This window comes from Mytilus trossulus, chromosome 3 (genome assembly GCF_036588685.1).
Source record: "Mytilus trossulus isolate FHL-02 chromosome 3, PNRI_Mtr1.1.1.hap1, whole genome shotgun sequence".
Lineage (NCBI taxonomy): Eukaryota > Metazoa > Mollusca > Bivalvia > Mytilida > Mytilidae > Mytilus > Mytilus trossulus.
This window is the reverse complement of record NC_086375.1, coordinates 7,528,944-7,554,250: the sequence shown is the minus strand read 5'-3', so window position 1 is coordinate 7,554,250 and position 25,307 is coordinate 7,528,944. Positions and strand designations below refer to the sequence as shown.

The 25,307-nt window shown below is 31.5% G+C and overlaps 1 long non-coding RNA gene across 1 annotated transcript; it reads right to left on the bottom strand.

Moving 5' to 3' along the window:
- Window positions 1-15,380: 15,380 nt before the first annotated feature.
- Window positions 15,381-21,587, bottom strand: LOC134709198 (uncharacterized). The gene is made up of 4 exons (XR_010105919.1): window positions 21,518-21,587; window positions 18,512-18,583; window positions 17,406-17,477; window positions 15,381-15,523 (listed from the first exon to the last, which is right to left on the bottom strand). It is a non-coding gene; the product is annotated as an uncharacterized LOC134709198 (long non-coding RNA).
- Window positions 21,588-25,307: the final 3,720 nt, after the last annotated feature.

Here is a 25,307-nt window from a genome sequence, read left to right as displayed (position 1 = left end):
ACATTTTCTGTAATCATGTATGCAGATTTGGCAAAACCGTGGAATTGAATATCCACAAAGATGTAAATTTTCCTTACTCCAAAATTGGTACCAACAAAAATAAATGAATTCACAGTATGCAAATTTCTTGCCAGACATGGCCAATACATCTTTATATAATATTAAATAATATGCTGTGTGATTATGTATGATAGGTTGAAAGTGTTTTGTAAATGAATTCATTATTTGTGCATGGCCTGGAATTTTGAAATGCAAGGAATAACTGGGACATACAAATATGGTCATGTTGACTACCTCTGTTCTAGTTAAAAAAATGACAGAAAAAAAAAAACATTTTAAAAATCTTTTTGGGTTTGCTGGATGAATCTACAGCTTTTTGCAGTCAGAATGGGGACTTTAAATCTGATGCATTGTCAGCACAATGGCGGACATTGCATGCTGGCTATACACAGCTTTCGATAACGTATGGTGCCTTTCCAAAATAAGATAATTTAAGTGATAGATAAATTTCCTGCATTTGTCGCAATCAAACCCAACCTTACAGAACCTACATATAGTTTCAATTGTTAATCTTCTCGTAATTATATGCATGAAATATTGGGATAAGATTTTATGCAAACATTGATAATGAATATTGACAGGTGACAGATTAAAAATGATGAGTAAATTGACTTCAGTTTGAAAATTTATTTGTTGAGAATGAAAGAAAATTTTGTGAGAAGACATGCTAAACAAAACTTTTTTATTCTGTGATTTGGCCAAAATATGAACTTTTTTTAATTTAGTATAAAAAGTTAGCTGTCAGATTTGAACGTTAAGCTTAAATGTGTTAATTAAATTTTGATGTTGAGATGTAAGCAAATGGATAATTGATGTTGTTGTCTTGCATTGCAAACTTGAATAGATTTTTTGAATGATAACATTTTGTATTGCTATTGATATGCATAAATATATACCATCGTTATAAATTTGTTTTTATTTATTTCATTGTTGTGTGTAGATTGTTATTATTTGAATAATATTTGTTTTCATGAATAAAACTCAGTTTATATAATTTGAAGTTCTCTTTAATCCTGTGAAATCGATATTTATCTGTCAAACTTACAGCAATGACTTCAAGTTATAAAAGTCCCAAGCAATACTTGTGTTCATGGTTCCATTAGGCAGAGATTGCTTGACAGAAAGCTTGCATATTTAGTTAGATCATTTGTCCTCATATTCTCTTGACAGAACAATACTGGCAGTAATTTGGAAATATTTACAGAAGTTGGTATAAAAGGACCATATTTTGCTTATTTGGCATATAGATCGTTCATGTACAGGACCTTGTGAACAATCATCATCATTTTTCATTCGTCCTCGTTTGTCTGATAATACATCATCTATGAAACCACTGGGCCAAAATTGCAGGAACTATTTAAAGTTATTGATTCAGTCAAACTGGTGTAAAACACAGTTGACAGAGGCAATTCATGATTCTCATAAAACACAGTTTCAAATGGTCACAACTTGAACACGAATTTACATAATGATAATGGGGTCTTCAGTAATTATTGAAAGACTACACGGGGATGACTTGCTTTTAATTTAACTACTTGGCCAAATTAAACCAAACATGTTCTCAATCATTATTTTATCTAATACTATTTATTATGATTTAAACCATGATTTCCTAAACCACAGTAAATACAATTGACCAACACAGGCTCTTGAGAGCCTCTAGTTTTAGGTATTTTAACAATTACACCTTGTGTATGCAATTCCTTCCTCTGAGACTTTTTTTAACAGAAATTTGTAATAGCTGGTATGATTGTTTGCAATCATATATAGTTCAGTAAACAAAATCATTTTTATTCGACCTATGTTATGACCTAAAATTGAAATAACAAAAATACCTAACACCAAGGAAAATTTAAGCGAAAAGCCCCTGATGAAATTGCAAAATCAAAGACTAAAACACATCACACAATTGCTATATCCGTGGTAGAGATATTTCCTTATATAGGCTGGCATAATATAGTAAAAAAACTGTAGACCGCTATTCACTAGTCATAAATCGATTGAGCGAAAACAAATCTTTGTCTCAAACAAAATTGAGGGAAACATCAAATATAAGAGGAAAACAACGGGCCAACAGAACACTGAGATGCAACAAATAGAAACACAAACGTACATAGAAACGACTAGTATAGATAACAACGCCATATTCCTGACCTAGCACGTATATACACGACATCAACACAAATGGCGGGTAGAAACGGGGTTTTTGGCTATACAAGCCTCCCGCTTATACGAGAATAATTTAAAACTACCACTAAAATGACAACATTACGTGACAGAAATACGGAACAAATACACGCAAGAATACGCATGAAAGCAATTCATAGATTATTGATACAGAAGTACATTACAAAGGCCTCGGACGAGTGGTCTAAGTGGTTACTTATCTAACCACTAGCCAGTTTACACTGAGGTTGTGAGTTCGAGGGCACACGACTCCAATCTCTATTGGCTAGTCTTATCAGTTTTCCTATTGAAGGTCGGTGATTTTCTCTAAAAAAATAAAAACTTGCAGCAACGAAATAGCTTAAAAGATTTGCTTAAAAATGGCGCTTAAACACAAAAAAATCAAATAAAAGAATAAACAAAAAATAATAGTACATGACAACATATAGAACACAAAATAACAACTGACATCTTTATTGGCTGTAGAGTAACCTGATTCATCATTTATTTATCAAATAGAGATAATAGTCTCTTAATAAAAGCCAATCATAATTGTTGATAAATATATTTTTTGCAAATTTCCTCATCGAATTGTTTGCAATTGTCATAGGTTGTTCAAGCAGTGTAGAGTTATTAGTTGGTCAGTTCATTGCACTGACAATGAAAGGTTCAAATAAAAAAAAAATATAACAATTACTGAAGAAATTAAAAAAACAAATGATGTCAAGAAGGGACTCCTTTGACTTTTTTTGAGAATTATATAAACAAATAATTGGACTGAAAAAAAAGAAGAATTAAAATATTCAATAGATTTGATATTCATAAATGTTCACACTGGTGATGATATGTTACCAAGTCAGGAAAATGGCCATTGTTATATTATATTTCTTTTATGTGTGTTACATTTTAATGTTGTGTTTCTGTTGTGTCGTAGTTCTCTTATATTTGTTGCGTTTCCCTCAGTTTATAACGTTCTAAATGTGTTTTTATTTCAATATAACTTGCATTGAATGAAACTCCATATCCAGTTATATCCTACAGTCATTACGCGAGGAAGGCTTGATAACTCGGATTTGTTTTTAAAACTACTGTTGCCTTTATTTGAAATGAAATTTTGTTACAATCGGAGATGTTTTGGCAAGCATTTCAAACATCCAGAAGATCCGAATCTTTAATGCAGGGCCTTTACTAATATATATAACATACCTACGATACCATTGCAGTTTTAAGATATTTTTGCACATGCATAGCATGTTGAAGCTATGTTACCATTTTGACTCAGTCATTTCTTTTCTAAAATTAAACCGGGCATAAATGAGTTAAAATAATATGTTTTTTTCAATAACTTGTCCTTTTATATATTGACGTCTACAGTAGGAATGGTTTATTAATGTTATTCCAATAGTATTTTGAAATAATAATATCATCTAGCAGAGACAAAAGTAGAGACTCCAAGAAGCCTATGTCGCTTTTGATTTTCCTTTTTGAATTTTCCTCGGAGTTCGGTATTTTTGTGTTTTTACTTTTCACCTGCTATTTTATTTTCATCTAATGCATGACATAATACAACCGTTTTACTTTTGCTTTAGTTTTAGAGATATAATCAAATACTGCATTTACCTTTTAAACTAAATAATATAATGCTGATTGTGGCCAAGTTTGGTTAAGATTGTCACAATTGTTTCAGGAAAAGACTTTTGTAAAAATTACAAAAAAAATACGAAAAATTGATAAACTTTACTTCCTAATCTAATCTAACTCCCGTTAGCGCCATGTGTCGCATAGGGCGCGAATGGAAGCCTTCCATCTGAGTCTGTCTGCTGCTGCTTGTTGTGATTCTCCCCATGTTCTCCATCCAAATTATGTTCTTTCCTTATCTACCATTCTTTTGGTCTTCCTATATTTCTCTTTCCTGGTTGTGTCCATGTCAAGGCGATTCTACAATCATTCCAAGGGTCCATCCTCAGGATGTGACCTATCCAACCCAATCTCATGATCTTAATGGTGTTTGTTATGCTGCACATGTTTGCTTTTTTGTAGCAGTTCTACGTTGGATATCATACGCAAGTTCCTGGTGTTGAAGGTGTTAAGTCTATCCCCATCTCTCTTGCTTATCTTCCAACATTCTGCCCCATATAGCAACACTGATATCAAATTGCTTTTATAAATTTTCATTTTGGTGTTTCTACTGTATTGGTTTGATGTCCATATTTTCTTAGCTTATAGTATGCTGCTCTTGCTTTTTTAATTCTATTCCTTATGTCAGCTGTTGCATTGTCGTTGGTATCTATGACCGATCCAATGACTTTACTTTAAAGGGCAATTACTCCTACGGCCATTTTGGTCATGTAGCCGTATTTGTAGTTAAAACTTTTCTGAACTTTATTGCTGTTTACAGTTTATCTCTATCTATAATAATATTCAATACAGTAATCCAAAAATTTCCTTAAAATTACCAATTCAGGACAAACAACCAAATGACAGCTTTTCTGATTCGTTTGAAAATTTCTGGACTGATAGATCTTTACCTGATAAACATATTAACAAATCGTCGAACTTACTCTGAATGCTTTGGTTTCAGAGATATAAACCAAATTCTGCATTTTACTATTACGTTTTATTACAAAGATTACAAAAATTTACACAAATTAGTAAAAAAAATCTCTATAAAGGACAATAACTCCTTAAGGGATTAATAAACCATTTTGGTCATGATGCCTTATTTGTAGCGCTTACTTTGCTGAAATTGACCTGGTGACAATGTTATCCATGTCAGATTTTCTAGTCGTGGTATAGGTTTCAGAGATATAAGCCACAATTTACATTTTATCCGTATGTTCTATTTTTAGCCATGTTGCCATTTTGTTTGATTGAACGGGTCATTTGGATCCTCAATGCTCCTCAACTTCGTACTTGTTTGGCTTTATAAATATTTTGATATGAGCGTCACTGATGAGTCTTATAACGACGAAACGCGCATCTTGCATACTAAATTATAATCCTGGTACCTTTGATAACTATCATAGGACACATTTCTTATAATACATTTTAATACCCCAAGGACGATTGTGGTCAAGTTTGAATACATTTGGCCTAGTAGTTTCAGAGGAGAAGATTTTTGTAAAAGCTGACGAACCGACGACGGACGCCAAATGATGAGAAAAGTTCACTTGGACCATTAGGCCAGGTGAGCTAAAAATGTAGTGCATGCAATCTGATTGAAATACAAACTTTCTGTAATTTGCGACACATGCACAGTTTTTATATACAATGTTTGTCCTAAACATAATCTAGGACATAACCGATATCTGATTTGAATATAGGACAAAGGATATGCCAAACAGATATGACAGCACTCCATTCTTATGTCAGGAATATGACAGTTGGTGTCATTCTTTTGATGTGTTTTATCATTTGATTTTGAAATGTGATTATGGACTTTCCGAGTGAATTTTCCTCGGAGTTCAGTATTTTTGTGATTTAAGAAACTTTACTTTTTAGAAATTTTCTTTTTAGAAACTCTTGGTCTTAAACATATCGCTTTCTTGACAAAATGTATAACTGTAATTATATTACATTGCCAGCTCATTTTCGTAGAAAAAGGTTATACTGTGGGTCTGATAATTGTCTATGTCTTAAAATTGATGCTGAAGAATTTTGAAAAAAAGCGTCAAGAGTTACACAGGGTTTGACATTCGAAAGCTTCCAAGTGATTGGGCATAAGAAATAATATAACGCTGCTTCCAGCACATGTAAAGTTATTGCTGTGGCAGCCTCTCAGTAAATTCGCATGATTTTTAAATGAACTGATATTAAAATGATACCAGTCTTCTGCGAATATTTGTTTTAGTTATTCCTTTCGTGATTTTAAATGCTGAAGGCAGAATGATATCTTTTCATTGACAAGTATTAAATCAACCATTGTTAAAATATATGCATTTGATATACGAAAACTTGCAAAAAGGACAGGCTAACAATAATTAAAGTAATATTGTTTTTGAATTAGAGATATAAAATATATCGTAAAACGAAGTTAGAAGATAATCGGTGAAACCTTTTCCGCTATGATTGGTATAAACGAGTACTTGTAGAGTCTAAATGTACAAATCCTTGGTATAAGTGACTTTCTATTTGAATATAATATTCAAAGATATTTTGTTTTGTTTATTATATATGTTTCATTTCATTGAGACATGACACGGGAATTTTTACTGGATTACAAATGACAGTTGGATAGAGGTCAGAATGAAATATCAGTGGCACTCAATGAAGGGACATGAATAGTTTAGAATAACGCATTTATAACTTGAATTCGAGTCATATAAATGATGAAACTATGCTGCACAACTCCATATATTGACCTATGCAAAAAAGCAAACTTTCCATTCATGGATGTTATTTTTTACCAAACTTCATGGTGAAAGAGCTTATCTGAAGCCGTAAAAGGAGTTCCAATAAGAAATTGCACAATTTTGCGGAAATGATATCTATAATGACTAGACTTTATATTTGTTAATGTTTCTATCTTTAAAATCTTGAGAAATTGAATGATAAAATTAAATAGAACGTTGTGTTTTACAATCAATTCGATTCAAATGGTTGATTTAAGAACTTTTGTATTTTTGAAGCGGACCAAAAGGACACATTCGACACAGAGCATCACGGATAGAAGTCCCAAAAACAGTGATTCCAAAATAAAATTACGTGCATAGATTTTTTTTCAAATCAAGCGATGTTTTAAGACCGTTGGTTTTACTAAATGATTATTTCTGATTACGTAACTGTATATATATTTTGTTTACGGGGAAGGATAAAATAGATTATTTCAAAAGTTAACATTTCTTTTTTGTCGGTTTTAGCTTCATACATATTGTAGTTCTCGTTGAAAATGAAAAGAACCATGATTAATTGCCTTTTGGATAAAGAGTTTTTGCACCTTATCACACATTTCCTACTTACACACAATTTTTAACAAATAACAAAAGCCCTTACCTCGGTAGATGCTCATTTGAACGGACACCCTCCTATAGTTTGCAAGAAATCAGGATAACAGGAACTTATATTGTGTTAAATCAGAGAAAAAGTAAAATATGTGTAATAAGATTCCTGTAATTAAACGCGTTGGTAAACGTATATACATTTGTATTTTGATCATACAGATGCAAGGACAAAACTGTATTAGGTGTAATATCACCATTGATTTTCCTCTATTATGTTAAATTTGCACTTTAAAAAAAATTGTGTAGAATTTATCATTGTTTCAAATAAAGAAATACTTGGCATGAGTAAAGTTTTATCCTGTCCAGTTCTATAGAAAAAGTTTCACATAACATTTCATTGCATAGAAGAAAAAAACCATCATTGGAAGTTAACCAATCAAATTTCTCCCCTTATTCTATCTGTGTACAAGGTTTAGTCACCATGTAACCTCAAGATTACAAAATTTTCTATAGAAATCACAAATGAAAAATAATGGTGTTTTGAAATACCCAAGACAAATGATTATGACTCAGAAATAGTTTTACTGCAATAAAATGTAGGATTAATTACCTACAACGGTCAAATTCAAGGGAATATCTTTTTAGACCTACTTTCGTATGCAACCGGATGTGACGTACCATGATTTGGTGGTATTACACCTATATGTTGCAAAACATACCATCTTCTTCGCTGAATTAGTAGCCATTATTGTTTAGGGGACCACCTTAAGCGCGTATCTAGATGCGGAGTTTTCTTGCTACGTTGCAGAACCATTGTTGATTTTTGACGGGTTTTGGTAAGGGCACTCATTGGTCCAGTTGTTGTCTCTTTGACATATTCCTATTTTCCAAGGTGAGATATTCTATTAAAGCAAAGAAGAGCAAAGTAAGCTGTACACTATCAATATTGGTAAATATTTAAAATTATTTTATTTTAATTTAAATTTCAATGTATGTAAAAGAATGACAAATCGATTTACAACATCAAAGACATTATAATTTAACAATCTAAAGCTATAGGTAAATTATTTATGGATGTGCATTAAAATATGTCCTGGCTATATCATGATTTAAAGGTGATAATGGAGCGGTACCATTTTAATGTCAACAACGAACACAGCAGACATAACATCTTTCATATTATTATTAGAATCTCTCACAAGAGGAAACAGCTCATTACTCCAACATACTGCATTTTCTACCTGAAAAAAACTAAAGAACAAAAGCGTTCCAAACTGCAAAAGTTCATTTCACAATTATAAGTCTGAAGACTTTGAATTGGTAATTAATTTAATACGACATACTTTCGTCCTCTAGATCATTGTTAATTGCAGAAAATACTCATGACATATAAAGACATCGTTCCTTATTGATCAACAATAAGAAATTGAAATCTAAAAAAATCAAAAAAGGAAATTTAACAAGCTTAAAATGATGGGTGCATTACCCAGTGCATTATATATATACGTATCAATTTGTGTCATCTTTAACACTCCATAGTATGCACAGAGTAAAGGTATCAAATTACTTTAAAAATTTAAAAAGAAAAGAATACACTTATGACACGGTGTTTAAAATTGGCACGTTATGTCATATATTTGTTACATAAGTACATGGACATGATCGAATTGTTTCAACAATAATCCTAGTTTTCTTCATTGTGAGTTATTTTTGAATTCGACTCATCTTCAATTTATTTTCACTTGGAATTACGTTACAGATACAGATTGTGCCACTTGAGAATGAAATACAGAAGGCACTGATTACTCCTCGTAATTATGTAAAAATGTAGTAATCTATAATAAATGAACAGTCTTAGCAAACTTTGTTTGCGCTACAATACAATTAAGCTTGATTACTAACCACATTAATGGCATGTTTGGAATTCGAAACAACGTAGGTTTTACCGGGTTTAATGAATGGTGTATTATTTAATCTCTGTGTGGTGTTTGTTCAAAGTTTTTCTTTGAGTTACATATTTTTGCAATATATATTAAATAGACTCCTGTAACTCTTCTCACTTTTTTGTTTAAAGGTATATTTTGACAATGAAGATAATTCTCGAATTATATTAGCATGATCACTACCTGGAAAATAAATAAATTGTTAGTTTAGTAAACATTTAAAGTAACATACAAGATGTCAAAATAGATACAAATACTTATCATATAACTTAATTAACTGAAGATAAGATTAAAATGTAATTTACTGAAATAGTGTAATAAAGTGAAATTTAAAATTTATATTGTATGTATTCACTGAAAATCAAATGTGTTGATCACTATTATTAATTAACAAGTATTTTTAAAATTATATAATATATTTATACAAAATATGAAAATATAACACTATTATTTGTTAGACAGAAGAAGTTATATGTAGATTAAGGCTTATAACTGCGTATATTAGTAAAAAGCAAAGTTCACACAAAGTACAGTGTTTAGGATTAAACTATATTATAAAAAGAAAACAATAAAATGAGAACTTTAAAAAATATTCAACCCACGTTTGATAATGCTATACCAGGAACCCATTCCTTTTTTTTTTATATTATTATATTTTCTTAAACATAAGTCGTGCAAATTACTATTTTGTCACAAAATGCTAAAAAAATAAACACTAAAACACTTGTTGCTGATATAGTGATAATAATTGTAAAAATACAACATACATTTTGTTTTATCTTCAATGTGCACAATACTTTGATAGCTAATTATATTGAACTCGCTCATATTTCATTAAGAATAGAGCATTCAACGTTTAGGTATTGTATATAACATAACATGTTTGGTGCTTATAAATATACGATTTAAGTATAAGTAATAAATCAATTTAGTTGCACAATGAATGTATTATTTATCACTGACTGTCCTAAAATCTATTATAACAAAATAATGTACATTTGAAAGTGCGGGTCAGTAACCGCCAGTATTCCTTTGTTAATTTATGTATCATTGTCATTTTGCTTATTTTCTTTTGTAAAAAATTGACAACAACACGTTTAATATTTGCATGCGTCCGAAGCGCTTTTCTGGATTTACCTTAATCAGGAACGCTTATGGTAACCTATTCTGACATCGGGCTCGGACTTCTTATTAACTGAGTTTTACTGTGCGTATTGCATGTGTTTCTTTATTTTACATTGGCTACAGGTACAGGGGGAGGGTTGAGACATAAACAACATGTTTAATCCCGCCTCATTTTTGAGCCTGTCCAAAGTCAAGAGCCTCTGGTCTTTGTAAGTCTTGTATGTTTTTATAATTTTAGTTCATTTATATGTTTTTGAATTTATTGTGACGTCCATTTTCACTGAACTAGCACACACTTTTATTAACGGTCAATCTGAGGACAACCTCCGGGTGCGGGATTTTCTCGATGTGTTGAAGACCCATCGGTGGCCTCATGCTGTTGTCTGCTCTTTGGTCAGGCTGTTGTCTTTTCGACATTTTCCCTATTTCCCTTCTCAATTTTATTCCAGTGGATACATTAAGCTAAAATAGTATTTGGTGAATCAATAAACCAAAACCGAAAGTTCAGCATTTTGTTGTGCCGACATGTGAAATCCCTATAAGAAACTTCGATTTATACAGTATACAGCGATGAAGTAAACGTTTCTTAAAACTCTCATTATCAAAAGCTTATTGATATTTAATAGATGTGGTTTTCAAACTCTGCCAGTAAACGATTTGTAGATATATTCGGTCTACATCCTTGCTTTACAAAGTGTGTATCAAACCGGATAATTTAACATGTCTACAATTATATTAATAAATGTACCTTATACTATCTACAAAAACTACCTTATCAATTTCAGATAGCCAAAACAGAGGCAAAAATTCCCGAAAGGATATTTAAACCCATTAGACAAAAATATACCGACAACGCCATAAAAAAAAAGTATGAAAAAGACCAAACAAACGTACTACTGTGCACACAACACAACATAGTAAACAAAAACTGAGCACTACAAACCCTACCAAATACCAGTGGTATTCTTAGCTTCCGCCAAAAGAAGGATAATCAGATCCTGCTCTACGTGTGGCACCAATCCAACAGTCCAATATCTTGAAATGCAAACTCTGAAGTTATTTTGAATATACATGTTCAAATATAGGGATGTTTTATGATTGAGACAAATGTCAATAACAATTTAGATGACGTGGTATTTTATTTCTTGTACATATTTTCCTTTCTTACCTGCACATGTAGCACCGGTCCAGTTACCAATGCACGAACAAACTAAATCACCATAACTGTTTTGACTACAAAATCCACCGTTTGAACAATAGTCAGGATGACAGGAATAGCCTTTAAAAGAATAACTGAGATTTTAATATGTAGTTTATTTTTTTAAATTTATATAAAAAAGGGAAATGAAAAGCAGCAAAACTAATAATTGTTCTAAAGTTGATTATAACATTTGCATGGCAACCACTATTGTTGCATAAAAGCAGTTTCTGTATTATAGATAATCTAATAAAAATTACAAAAAAAAAAAAGAGGATAGTTGATTCGGCAATACTAACGACAGGAACAAAAGACAGATCTTCTCAGTTTGTAACTGGTTTATTGAAAAAAGTGCCTTTTTTTAACGTACTTTTTGGCAAAATCAGATTTTCATAAAATCTTTCCAACCTAAAAAAAAGTATTTTCGAACTTATTGGGTTTTGCATATCATCGAAGTTGAAGAAAACATGCAAACAGCGATTGATGATGTTTTGTTTGTTGCTTTAGTATCCAAAAAAGCTGGACAAAACCATTGAGCAAGAAGACGACAAATTAATCAATGTTGCCATATGCGAGTTGCATATTACCTTGTCGCCCAATATATATTATCCATGTAACAACCAAAATCTTAAAGTCGTTTCACCTTACAACAGATACGCGAGATAAGAGTAAAAACTTATGATAGTTATTCTAATAAGATGGGTTAATGCCTTTCCTCGGCCCTCAGGACAGCAAATCTTTTAGCCAAAAGTACATGCGAACCAGACGACCTAAACGAAGGTGATTCCATTTTAAATATTTAACCACATTAAAATGTCAATACATACTGGCAATTTTTCTCCTTGATTCACCTTACTGATATAAAACAGATTAAGCATATTTACTTGATTATCCACTTTTATAAATTGCATTGCCTTAATTGTCTGTCCTTTAACTTAGTTTTCTTTAAGAATTACTAGAAGTTATTTAACTTTTGAAGTGAATACAAACAGAGGCTAATAGACATTTGCGGAAACTAGGTTTATACCTAGGATTACACTTTAGACTTATGATAACAGGTAACAAAAACAAGGGATCATCTCAAAATACAAAAACAAACCAACAATACATATACAATCCAGAAAATGGTGTCTTCTATAAAAAAAAAGGAAAGAAAAAAGATGTAAGCAACACGTTAAAATTTCGTGTTCAAAGCGCTTTTATTGATTTACAATCAAGACCGCACAAAGCCGAATATTTGAGGACAAGGATTTTAAAGGAAATAAGGTGTAGATAGATGAATGATATATATACTATCTGCAGGAGCAATAGCTTTTCTGCGGGAACCAATGTACTTTTAATGCAATGGTTAGTATACGAAAACCAGCAAAAATATTGTTCAGAGGATACTCTACAAACTGTTTCATTTGGAAAAAGTAATGTTGGTGTCGTTTTTGTTATGCACGATTACAACTTTGTATCCGCAACTGTTGCCTTGCCGACGTATATAGATTGTGATTATTTTTTTAACAATTTCTTTTCGCCTGCTTCACTTTTGCATTTTTTTTATCCCTAACATTCATGTGAATAGATTTTCATATAAACTTTGTATTAAAATGAACAACGTCGCATTGAGAGATCACGGGCTGTTCTAGGGGTTGAAACACTCCTTTTCTTGCCGATAAATGTTTTTGAATAGGGACATATGGTCGGACCCCCCTTTTCATCTTGGGTTGAAGTCCCCTTTTGAAAATGGCTTGATCGACCCCTGCGTCGTCAGTACACTCTATATTACCATTCTATGAAAATAGTACCAGGGGTTAAAGCTCATGTTTCGAGCATACCAAGACAACCCATGTTCATGGGGGATAATTATCGACACCCCAAAAAAGGCCATACTTAATGATTACCAAGATCTCTATTATAATAATTACTAGAAAAACAACTTGGGACTCGTTTTTCATTTTCTGTTTGTTGCTGTTGAAAAATAGATAGCAAAGTTTAAACTGTTTAAGTACACCTATTCTTACATTTCAACTGAGTCTTGCGAACAGTCTAAAATATATTTTCGACATAGAGAAGTTCGTTGAAAACTTTTTTTTTTAGTTTTTTTTTCTCTAAAAGTTGTGATTCATTTTCTATTGAAACCAAAAACGTAGACAAAAGTGTTAATTCTTTTCAGGAAAAAAAAAAGATTTTCAAAATTATTCCGAAATGTCATGAAGAATATATAGCTCAAAAACACACGTCCGCTGTATTTCCTCATTCTCTTTAAAACAAAAATAAAAGAGAGAAAGTATGTCTTAGCATAAACATGTTAACATGCTGCTTGGTTGATTGTACCTTACCTAAAACTAAGTATTGCTGACTTTTTTCAGCAATTGTCCTAATCTAGCTACTGCAACGACAATTGCGATATTTATTGTGTCTCACGTTAACTTAAATTTATTTTTAGAATAATGTTAGTTCATTCATTCGTACTTTGTACACTTAAAGCATTTCCAACCTGGATAAACACCGTATACAATAATTAATGTTAACCCATTGCTGCAAATATATTAGAAATTAATCATTGTTCAACTACAGAAAAACATCACTATCGTTACATTTGTTTGGATCGACGGTTTGTTTTTACTCTTTGAGAAAGCCCAATGTTTAAATGTTACCTGTAAGTGTAATAATTATTGTAATCCTAATCGTAGGTGTATGACAGTTTCCGCAAATGTCTATTTGTCTCTAGATATTTTCATTAAGTTCACAAAATCGAATTTTTCAGACATTAATCGTAGCTTGGCTACAGTAAACATTCAGATGAGAATGCGAAAAGAGTAATGTGATCAAACATTATTAAGAGGAACAGTGAGAGTAGTTATGCATTTCTTAATTGTATTACTCATACTAATAAATATTTGGCTGAGGGATAAAAGAAAAAAAATAAACCAGATATATTGATACCTTATCGAAAGTTCAAAAACGCATAAAATTATAATTTCAACCTTAAGAGTCGATACCCGATTATCAATTCATATCAAGAAAAAAAAAAACGGTCGCTACACTTTATACAATTTCAACAATATAAATGTTATTTCCTATTTGAAGCAACATGCAGCAATACTGTTATTAACCTACAAATCAACGAAGTCTAACAAACTTAAACTCATGCAAAGTGATTGCATATTAAAAAAAATATTTCCGGAAGGTTTTATTATTGCTGTTGTAGCTGTACGTCGAACGTTCTAGTTTTGAACATAAAATAAAACTGTTCCAGTAAAAGATAGTTCCTTTATCTATCGTTTTCATTGAGCTATCGTCACCGTCTTTGTGTAATTTATAACATATCTTTGTATAAAGCTGCTTCTGATTGACGTTTATATTTTGTGTATGCATTTTGATAAAGTAGCAAGTCACCTACATGTATGTTTAAACATGTTAAGCCATAGATTTTCGTTTGTTTGAACGTGAAAAATATTTATGTGTAATCTTCAACTCTATAACATTATACTCGTAATAGTACAATTGTATGCTAGTAAATGTCATGGTTTATTTATCCAATATCGATGTTTGTTCGTCACGCAACGTCCTTACAATAGCTACACGACGGGAGACAAATTTTGTTCAGGACCAGCGAACCTTTCTGGAGCATTTGCTATCACTCAAAGTTTTGGTTGTTGGTTTTGTTAGGAAATGTGTTGCTCAGTCTTAGTTTTGTTGTATTCTATATACTGTTGTTTGTCTTTTTGATCGTTTCTCGTTGTTTTTGCCATGCAATTGTCAGTCTGTTTGTTTATCATTTTGCTGGTGTTAGCTTCTCTTTTGAAAATATGAATAAATACTGTACTTAGTACGTGTTTATTACACAACATGTTCCAAATTAGCATAAGGAATGAATCAAGTAAATTAAATTAGAATACAACCTTTTGTTATCATTGTTTTTCAATAAGACGTAATGTAAAACCTTACCGTCACAATTATCAAAATCACTTGCTTGAAGACTTGACAAATCTGTGTTATTCCTATCCAAACATTTTATGATATGGATGATAAACACGACATTCTTTGACTTTGTCCAGGACCAAAAGGCAACATTACAACCACATACTAAATCCAGAAACCTGTTCGAAATTGAATTTCTTTTTTGTGCATAAATTCTGATTTGAATACTTGTTTAATTGTAGGTTTGTAAAGACAATATCCCAGTTATTAGGAAAAATAAAGCAACCTACACAAACTTTTTACAGTAAAAGGTTATAATAAGATAATAGATATTCATAAAAAGCATAAACGCAGGAATGGTATCTGACATTTCAGTTACAATTTACGGTAATATTTCACTACAACTTGTTAGTAGGTCAATACACTTTACTCAGTGCTCAGTGCCGTGAGTACACGATTTGTGATAGGACCATACAATCTTTTAGTTTCTGTGTTTTCTTTTACTTTAGAAATTCTTAGTTCTACAATCATCGCATTCGAAAATTTTGTTTAACTGTAAAATAATTCATGAAAATGTCAACAACTAGCTGATGCTCAAATTCAAATATTATAAAACATCTCGATATAAAAAAGTCCAAAGTAAATGATAGGACTGGTCAAACGGGGTAAATTTGATAGATAGACATGATTGCATTGGTGATATTACAAATGCTGTTTTGTGTATTTTAACTTTATATCTAAATTGCAAAATAATTGAACAATTTGAATTTATAAGAATTTTTAAAAACATAGTACCTCAATGACATAAAAATAATAGTTATAGAGGAACTGGTCATTATCATGATACATGGACTGCCCGTAGTATATTATTTATTGTCTGATCTGTAACGGTAATACATCATATAAGAGTTGATATATTAATAAGGATTCAAACTGCACCCATGTTAAAGGACATACATAGAAATTTTTTTACAAGCCTCCTGTAATTGCAAAATTTGTTCAATCTTGTAATATACATTTAATAATGTAATGTTTTTCTCGTTGCATTGTAGTTTGTTTTATGTTGCACTTCAGTGTTCTGTTGTTTCGTTGTTTTCCTCTTATACATGTTATAGGCGAAATGTTTCCCTCGGTTTAAGTTTGTAACCCGTATTTGTTTTCTCCTAATCGATATATCATTTTTTTACATAAATAAGGCCGTTAGTTTTCTCGTTTGAATTGTTTTACATTGTCTTAGCGGGGGCTTTTATAGCTGACTATGCGGTTTGGGCTTTGCTCATTGTTGAAGACCGAACGGTGACCTATAGTTGTTAATGTTTGTGTCATTTTGGTGTTTTGTGGATAGCTGTCTCATTGGCAATCATACCACATCTTCTTTTTTATATATGTCTTTTGAATAGCGATATTCTACTGTTTTTTTTGCATTATTTAAATCCCATATTTATAAATTTAATATCTGAGTTTTGGAGCTTTTAAGAGTAAGTATATATAGATGCCAGCACAATCATCATTTTTTTATAATACATTTTTAGCAGTATCTTTGTAAGCCCATACTAACGCTCAATATGCTGATTTGAAAATTACAGACGAAAGCAGAAAAGAGATTTGTTTATCTAATACTGAATAACCTATTATACTCAATATGATATACGTCATAAATTTTACGGACGCCAACACGAGTCGGTTGACAGTTATGGAATATCTGTTTTACTGATGATATCGAATATGTTCTTTATGCCGTAACTACAATCCCGTTCCCTTTTCACGAATATGACCTACCGAATTAGACTATTTACAGAGTTTGTTATAACATGAGTATCACGATGGATGCCACATATAGAGCAGAACCTGTTTACCCTTCCGGAGCACCTGAGGTCACCCCGGTATTTGGTTGGCCTAGTCTTTAGTTTTCTATGATGTGTCTTGTGTACTTTTATTTGTCTGTTGTTTTTTTTCAATTTTTTTTTCCATGGTATTGTCAGTTTAGTTTCGATTTATGAGTTTGACTGTCACTCTGGTATCTTTCACCCCTCTGTCATACAATATAGAATATGTACTTACAAATTTTGTAAGTTGATGTTATGTTCAAATGTGTCATTCTTGACAAAAATCAAATTGTTTCCAGTCAAAGATCTGCAGAAAAAATGTAAACAATCCTTTGATATCATTATTTCTCCTCTACTATAAACGGAGAAAACACATCCTCATTTCTACGGCAGAACTGTTCACCGATCCAGGAAATTAAGAAAATATCTGCGTAAACCTATAGATACCTGTATCTTGGAATTGTACAAGGTTATGTTTTTCTCTGACTGTTTATTACGTTTTTTCACTAAATTCATTGTATGTTGGATGTTTACTGATTGATATTTTGGTTTTAGATTAATGATCTTTTTGTAATTAATTGTTATTCGAGTAATCTCAGATATATATTTAGTGTCTTTTTGTTATTGAAATGTACAAGTACACTCACACGTTCTATCTGTGTTTTTTGTTATTTTAATTTGTATCACTCTGATTAGTTAAGATGTTTCAACTGATTGCGATAGCCTGTTCTGAGGTTGGATTGTTACACAACTGTGCAAGGTTTGGAAGTGTTGTGCGACCACGATAATGTTTAACTCTGCCATATTCTACATGTGTTGTCCCAAATGCAAGAGCCGCTACTTGAGTAATTGTCGTTTGTTGCTGTGTTACTTAATTTACTTTGTTTATTATTCTGTACATGAATTAGGCCGTTACTTTTCTCTTTCGAATGATGTTTTATTTGTCATTTCGGGGCTCTTTATATCTGACTATGCGGTATGAGCTTTGTCATACGGTTACATTTAGTTGTTTATTTCTGTGTCATTTAGTCCTTTTAAGATTTCTTTCATTTGCTATAATACCAGATCAATTTTTGTTTATTTGTAAACATCTTCAGAATCTAGTTATGCAGGTAAAAGTAACCACCAAAAATTTATATAACAATTAAAAAAAAAAATATTATATTGTATAAGATTGTACTCTGAAATAAACAGAAAACAAATGTTTTATGCTTTTAAATATTGGTACTTTTAAAAGCTGTACAGGAGTTTCTGTTGTTTCATCTGCGTTTAGACAGCCAAATCGAAATGTTACCTTTCGCCTCTATTCTAGATATGATATAAAAAAATAATGTTACTTACAGTGATTGGAGTGCTGGTAGGTCGTCGAAAGTTCCTTCCTGTAGTGACGTTATGCTATTGTTATTCAAGTGGCTAAAATTAAATAAAAGTAGGTTCTGTTAAAGAACTATAGTTTTATGATCCTGTTACCATCGACGAATTACACAAATTGTGTATTTTCAATTTTACCTCTTATCCGTTATTGTAAAAACAATATATAGTTTTGAGCAAACGTTTAAGCAGGACGAATTTTTGTTGCCTTATAATATAATTTTAAAACCTTTGCTTTTTTTGCTAAGAAATTTGTCAATTAAGCATGAACGATGAAATGATAACGGGATAACTACAATTAAAATAATCATATAATAATTATCAGGCCAATCATTATTCATCATATATTTATTGAATACAGTTAACAATTAATATGGTCCTACGAATTCATTTATTTTAGTTATTACTTGCAATAAAAGGAGTTTATTAACTGTCATATAAAACAAACAAAATATATCTAATGATCATACAGTCAGAAAGGTATTGGATATGAAAATATTATTTTACGTTTTATTCGTCCGAAGCGCTTCTAGGAAACGACTTTTATTAGGAACTCTCAATGTATTTTATTTGAAAGGCAAAATGTTTACGAACATGAACCGAAGAAGAGATATATGGCCAATAAAGCAACGGTAGTATACTGCTGTTGAAAAGTCAGAAATTGATTAAGCGAAAATATATCCGGATTACAAACTAAAAACAGTAAAATCAGTTATCAAAGGTACCAGGATTTTAATTTAGTACGCCATAAGACTCATCAATATCGCTCAAGTTGAAATATTTATAAAGCCAAACAAACACATGAACTAGAAAAGGAAAACAAACCTCAACAGAAACACTGAACTGCTACACAAAAAAACCACACCAAATACATAGAAACAGACTATTCTTACAAAGTCCCAACTATGTATTGGCTTCCGAAGCTCCACAAAACACCTTACAAATATAGATTTATTTCGTCTTCAAGCCATTGTTCCACAACTAAATTGTCTATTCTTCTTACCAATACTCTTGGTACAATAAAAAACCACATAATAATTTGTTCAAATAAGGCTTTCGAAAATAGTTGAATTATTATTTTTGGAGTGTCAAGAACTCGTAGGAAGTACTTGATAAATTGCATGCATATATTGGTGATTTTGAATCTATTCAAAGTTTTGATTTTTCTACCCTGTATACCACATTGCCTCACATTCTCATTAAGAAAAAAACCACCCACCTAATGAAATGGGCATTTAAAAAATCAGAATGTGAATATATATGTTCAAACTCTTTTAGGTCATTTTTTAGTAGCAATAAACAAAAAAACTATGTCAATTGGACATGCTTTGATACTATATATGCCCTTGAATTTTTACTAGATAACATTTTTGTTCGCTTTGGAGATTCTGTATATCGGCAGGTTATCGGAATTCCAATGGGGACTAACTGTGCACCACTTATTGCGGACCTGTTTTTGTATTGCTATGAGTTACAATTTTTGACAAAAATCAGCAAAGACCCATCGAAACAACATCTGATAAACAAATTTAATAATACTTTTAGATATTTGGATGACATTTTGGCTCTCAATAATGACGACTTCAGTATGTATACCAAATAAATTTATCCTGTTGAACTTACTTTAAATAAAGCTAATATTAACAATGACCACTGCCCTTTCCTCGATCTTGATATCTATATCACTAACGGAAAGCTTCATACTAAAATTTATGATAAAAGAAATGATTTTTCATTTCCTATCGTCAATTATCCATTTTTAGATGGTGACGGTGTTTATATATCTCAACTTGTACGATTCGCTCGTGTTTGTAACAATATTTAGATTTTAACGAGAGAAATTAATGTATTTCTGAAAAATTATTACACCAGGGTTTTCGTTATCACAAACTAGTCAAAACATTTACTAAATTTTATCATCGAAATAAGGACATCATTCGTAAAATAGCTCAACATGCAGACTTCTTATACGTTTAGGTATTTCACATCCATTTTTTTATGGAAATATTTTTTATAAAGCACAAAAATGCTAGTATTCACCGCAGAAACTAACAAAATCTTTAAATAGACTTATTAAGAAGGGATATAGTTACGATACTGTTGTCAGGTCATTAAAGATTGCATATTTCGGGGTTAATATTGATTCACTTATAGGGCCTTTGCATCGGAACTAAACACATTTATTAAAAAAAAAACAGTTGTTGGCATGACACGGGTTATGTTCTTCTCATATTGTTATGATGGTATGATACTAACCCCTTATGGGAAGGATAGTGCCTGATATTCATATGATGAAATCATAATCTTTCAATCAGTTTAATTGAAGTCTGGAGCTGGCATGTCAGTTAACTGTTAGTAGTCTGTTGTTATTTATGTATAATTGTCATTTTGTTTATGTTTATTTGGTTACATCTTCTGACATCAGACTCAGACTTCTCTTGAATTGAATTTTAAATGTACGTATTGTTATGCGTTTACTTTTCTACATTGGCTAGAGGTATAGGGGGAGGGTTGAGATCTCATAAACATGTTTAACCCCGCCGCATTTTTGCGCCTGTCCCAAGTCAGGAGCCTCTGGTCTTTGTTAGTCTTGTATTATTTTGATTTTAGTTGCTTGTGTACAATTTGGAAATTAGTATGGCGTTCATTATCAATGAACTAGTATATATTTGTTTAGGGGCCAGCTGAAGGACACCTCCAGGTGCGGGAATTTCTCGTTACATTGAAGACCTGTTGGTGACCTTCCGCTGTTTTTTTTTTCTATGGTTGTGTTGTTTTCTCTTTGATACATTCCCCATTTCCATTCTATATTTTATTCTTGAACACTGCCATATTCCTGGTCGAAATATTAACCGAATGATAAAAACCGATTCAGTCAAATGTTAAGTTCAAATTTTCCTCTAAGCAATATACTCGATTACCAATTGACCTTCGATTATGTGCAGATGATAAGATAGTGAAAGAATATAAACATACAGTAATACGAGTGCCGATAGGTCTTTAAATGTTTCTTGATGCAGAAAACTTATTCTATTGTTGCTCAAATATCTGAAACAAAATAAAAGTAATGCACACTATTCATAGAAACTTTTGTTGTTGTACTGTAATTGATGAAGGTTTCCAACTCGTAAGTATCATAACATCGCATATATATTTTCCATTTCATTCATAAAATAATAAGAAAGAAACCGTAAAATAAGAATTCAACGTTAGTTTGAGTAGATAATGAAAAAAATGTAAGCACAATTTCTTGTATTAGATTATAGACTTAGCCATATTCAAACGGAGAAGATCTCCAACGGACACATGTGCGAGCGCGTCATATAAAATGTAATCAGATATAATGGTCGCATTTTTGTTTTACTAGATGAAAAAAAAATTATGTATTACTTTGATTTTACTTTGCCATATGTTTTTTGTGAACCGCAATGTGTCAAGGTTTTACTATTTCAACCTTCTTACCTATACCTATATTTCTCTGAGTGAGCATCTACCTCAACTATGTTGATCATTATAGTATATATATTGTCTTTGAAAACAAAAACAAACGAACTATTTGTTAACCTGGAACAGTTGCATAAACGCAATGTTTGCGCATTGTCATATGCCAATTATTGTTCAGACAGTTATCTTTCTAAACAAACTTTATATAGCTTTATCAAACCTTTATCAAGATTCAAAACACCACCATCATCTAACACATAATTCATTTGAAAATGTTTCCCGAATCGACTGGATGTACATGGAAATATTTGCCACTGGTCTTTGCTATGTTTGCTAAATCAAATATTTACTCATGAATTCATGACTAAACAAAAGTGTGCAGTAAATTGTATTGTTTGGCTTGGATCCAGTAAAATGCATTTCGAAATAAAAAAAAGAATCACTTTACAAACTACTATTTGCTATTTTATTAACCAAAGCCGTAGTTTTCCCGAAGTATCTGCATGGTAGTATTTGGTTACTGCTCTTGGTTCAAACTCGTGACCGTTTTATTCTAAGTTTGATATTTTAATAAAGTTCTTACAGCAATAAAAACGACGATGGTTGCTTCACTGAAAGGCATTTAGTAGATCTCCCTGTATTAGTTTTGTTTTTCAAACTAGATGTCGTTTAACTTAACGATTTTGTTGTAAGACTTATTTTAGGACAAAATAAAATAATCATCTCTCCAAATTTTGTTTCATGGTTCGAGTATGTATGTCCCTACAAAAGTAATAAACAACAATTGAGTAATACTTACAAATACTGAAGATTTGGCAAATCTATAAAAGCGCCCGTCTCAACGGTTGATATGTTACACATATAAAGATACCTAAAAGCAAAATTGTACAATATGATTATGGCTTTAGAACAGAAAAAAATATTGCACAGTTCAGTCACTCACCAATTCAATCATACTGTTTCCTGGGGGGCATTTGAACAGGCTTACCAGGAAATGCCTATAAAGTAATGTTTCTCATTTTTATTTCGGTACCAAAGTACTGACTTCTGGATCGATGATATTCTCGTGCAGAGTGGACCAAATTAATCACGAATCTTATTTCATCATTTTACTTAATATATAAGCAATTATGATTGGACGAAAAAGTCATATACATACATATAAGAAGATATGACGAGTGTCAATAAGACAACTTTCTATCCAAGTCACAGAAAAATTAAACCACACTGGGCAAAGTACGGCCGTCAACAAGGAGCCTTGACTAATGTGAAACCATTCAAACAGGAAAATCTTTCATTATAAAAAACTAGAAAGACGAAACAACATCAACAAACGACAACCACTTAACCACATATGTCTGAGGTAGGATATATGCAAAACAAAATAAAAAATTCAATAGGTGCCAGCCTACAAACTAACCTGAAATAGTAGTATTATATAACATCACAACATAGAGAGACAAAATATAAAATATCAATTGAAATGGCGTAGCTCAATTAAAATACAGATGAATAAAAACAAGTAAACAAACACTGAAAGAATATATACTATCGATGACACAATGTGTATACAGAATTCATAAAAACAGGGGGCGGGACATGTTAAATAAGATCATGCCATTTACATTTTTATAATTACTGATTTTTAATCGTATATCTTATAGATGTACGTTTGGAAACATCAGACAACCAGAAAAGTCGGTGTATATCATTCTTTTGCATATTTATGTTCATTATCATACTCTTCACTTATCACAAAAAAACAAAACAAAATGCACAACCAATAACTGATACATACAGTGTATACAATGATGTCATATTTTGAAATGCTCCGTTTTCGATTATGGTAATTGGGTTTTTCTCCATAAGTCTGAAATATTTAAAAGCAACATAATATATTATTACAAAAATTGCTGGTACATATTGTACATTTAGTAATGGTTAAAAATCACCTTTCAAGTATTTATTTACATTTCTGGTTTGGTAATTTTACTTGAATACATGTGCTATTTCAGTCCGCTATATATCGTGGTGAATAAGGTTATATAAGAGCTTTCTTACAAATTTACGAAAGGTACAAACGAACGTAAAGGGAGCACGTATTTCATTTCTACAATAACAGTTAAAAGGGTCTTTGTTTTATCCAGTGAAACAGCATTGTTTTCTAAATCAAATTTATTACTAAAAAATATAATATCGCAAATAATACACGATTTTAATAAAACAAAGAAAAGTAGTGTCAAATACACTTACGTTCGATACGTTACTTACGTAAACCACGAGGACACACATTTCTGCGGGAAACTTTTAAGCACGAGTTTCACGATTAACATTTCATTGACATTATTGAAATACGTTAGTCTTGATTTAACGACAAGATTCACATTTATTTTTATGTGTTACAGTACACTTTCAGCAAATTGTCAAAGTGGAATATCGAGATTTGCTAAAAAAGGATGCTATAATGTTTTTAAAAAGTAATGTTGAATAAATCTAGAAAAAAAGACTTTGTATATAGAAAATAAATGTTCACTTTTGCACCATTTAAATTGTGGATTTTATGACGACGATTTAACAGGACACATGTTTGAAAGATAGACGCGAAGTTGTCACTTATCGTCCAGTGGCTTATATTTCATGAATGTTCAGGACTATAGGCAAAACGCAGTTATACGCTAAAATAACCGTTCCATTATTCCTGTGTATCATATATACACATTAAGGGGGGGGGGGCAATGAATATAACCAAGGGAGAGGCGATGATTCAAAAGTTATGAAACGAGCTCCAGCATATGGGATAGTATGAAGATAATCTTTTTTCTTCATTTTCATTTTATTATTTTGAGCGTTGCAAATTTTGAAACAAGGAAGTAGTTGTGTTTCTGTTAGGGAGGAAGACAATGTCAATTTGCTTTGACATTTTCTTTGGTTCAACAGTGCAGCATTGTAATATTGAAGAGTGAGGGAGGGGTCGGTTTTCAGTCTTTTGGATTCATATTCTAACCTATCGTACGTCCCGAAATCCTAAATATATCTCAAGAAAAATCCAATTGAATAAGTTTCGTTGTATGCACGATAATTGTCCACAGTTCACGACTATTATTTAAATATGTCAACATAAAGGATCCCTAAAACATGTCTTACGTATGATTCGTCAAGCATACGTACCTTTCGTTTATTTTTAAGAAAGCTCTATTGTGACGGTATGTTTTTTGCTGATATTGATCGTGCATGGTGTTGTCAGTTTATTTTTGATTTATGAGTTTGACTGTCCATTTGGTATTTTTCGTTTATCTTTCGTGATTCCGAAAAGTGATGTAGG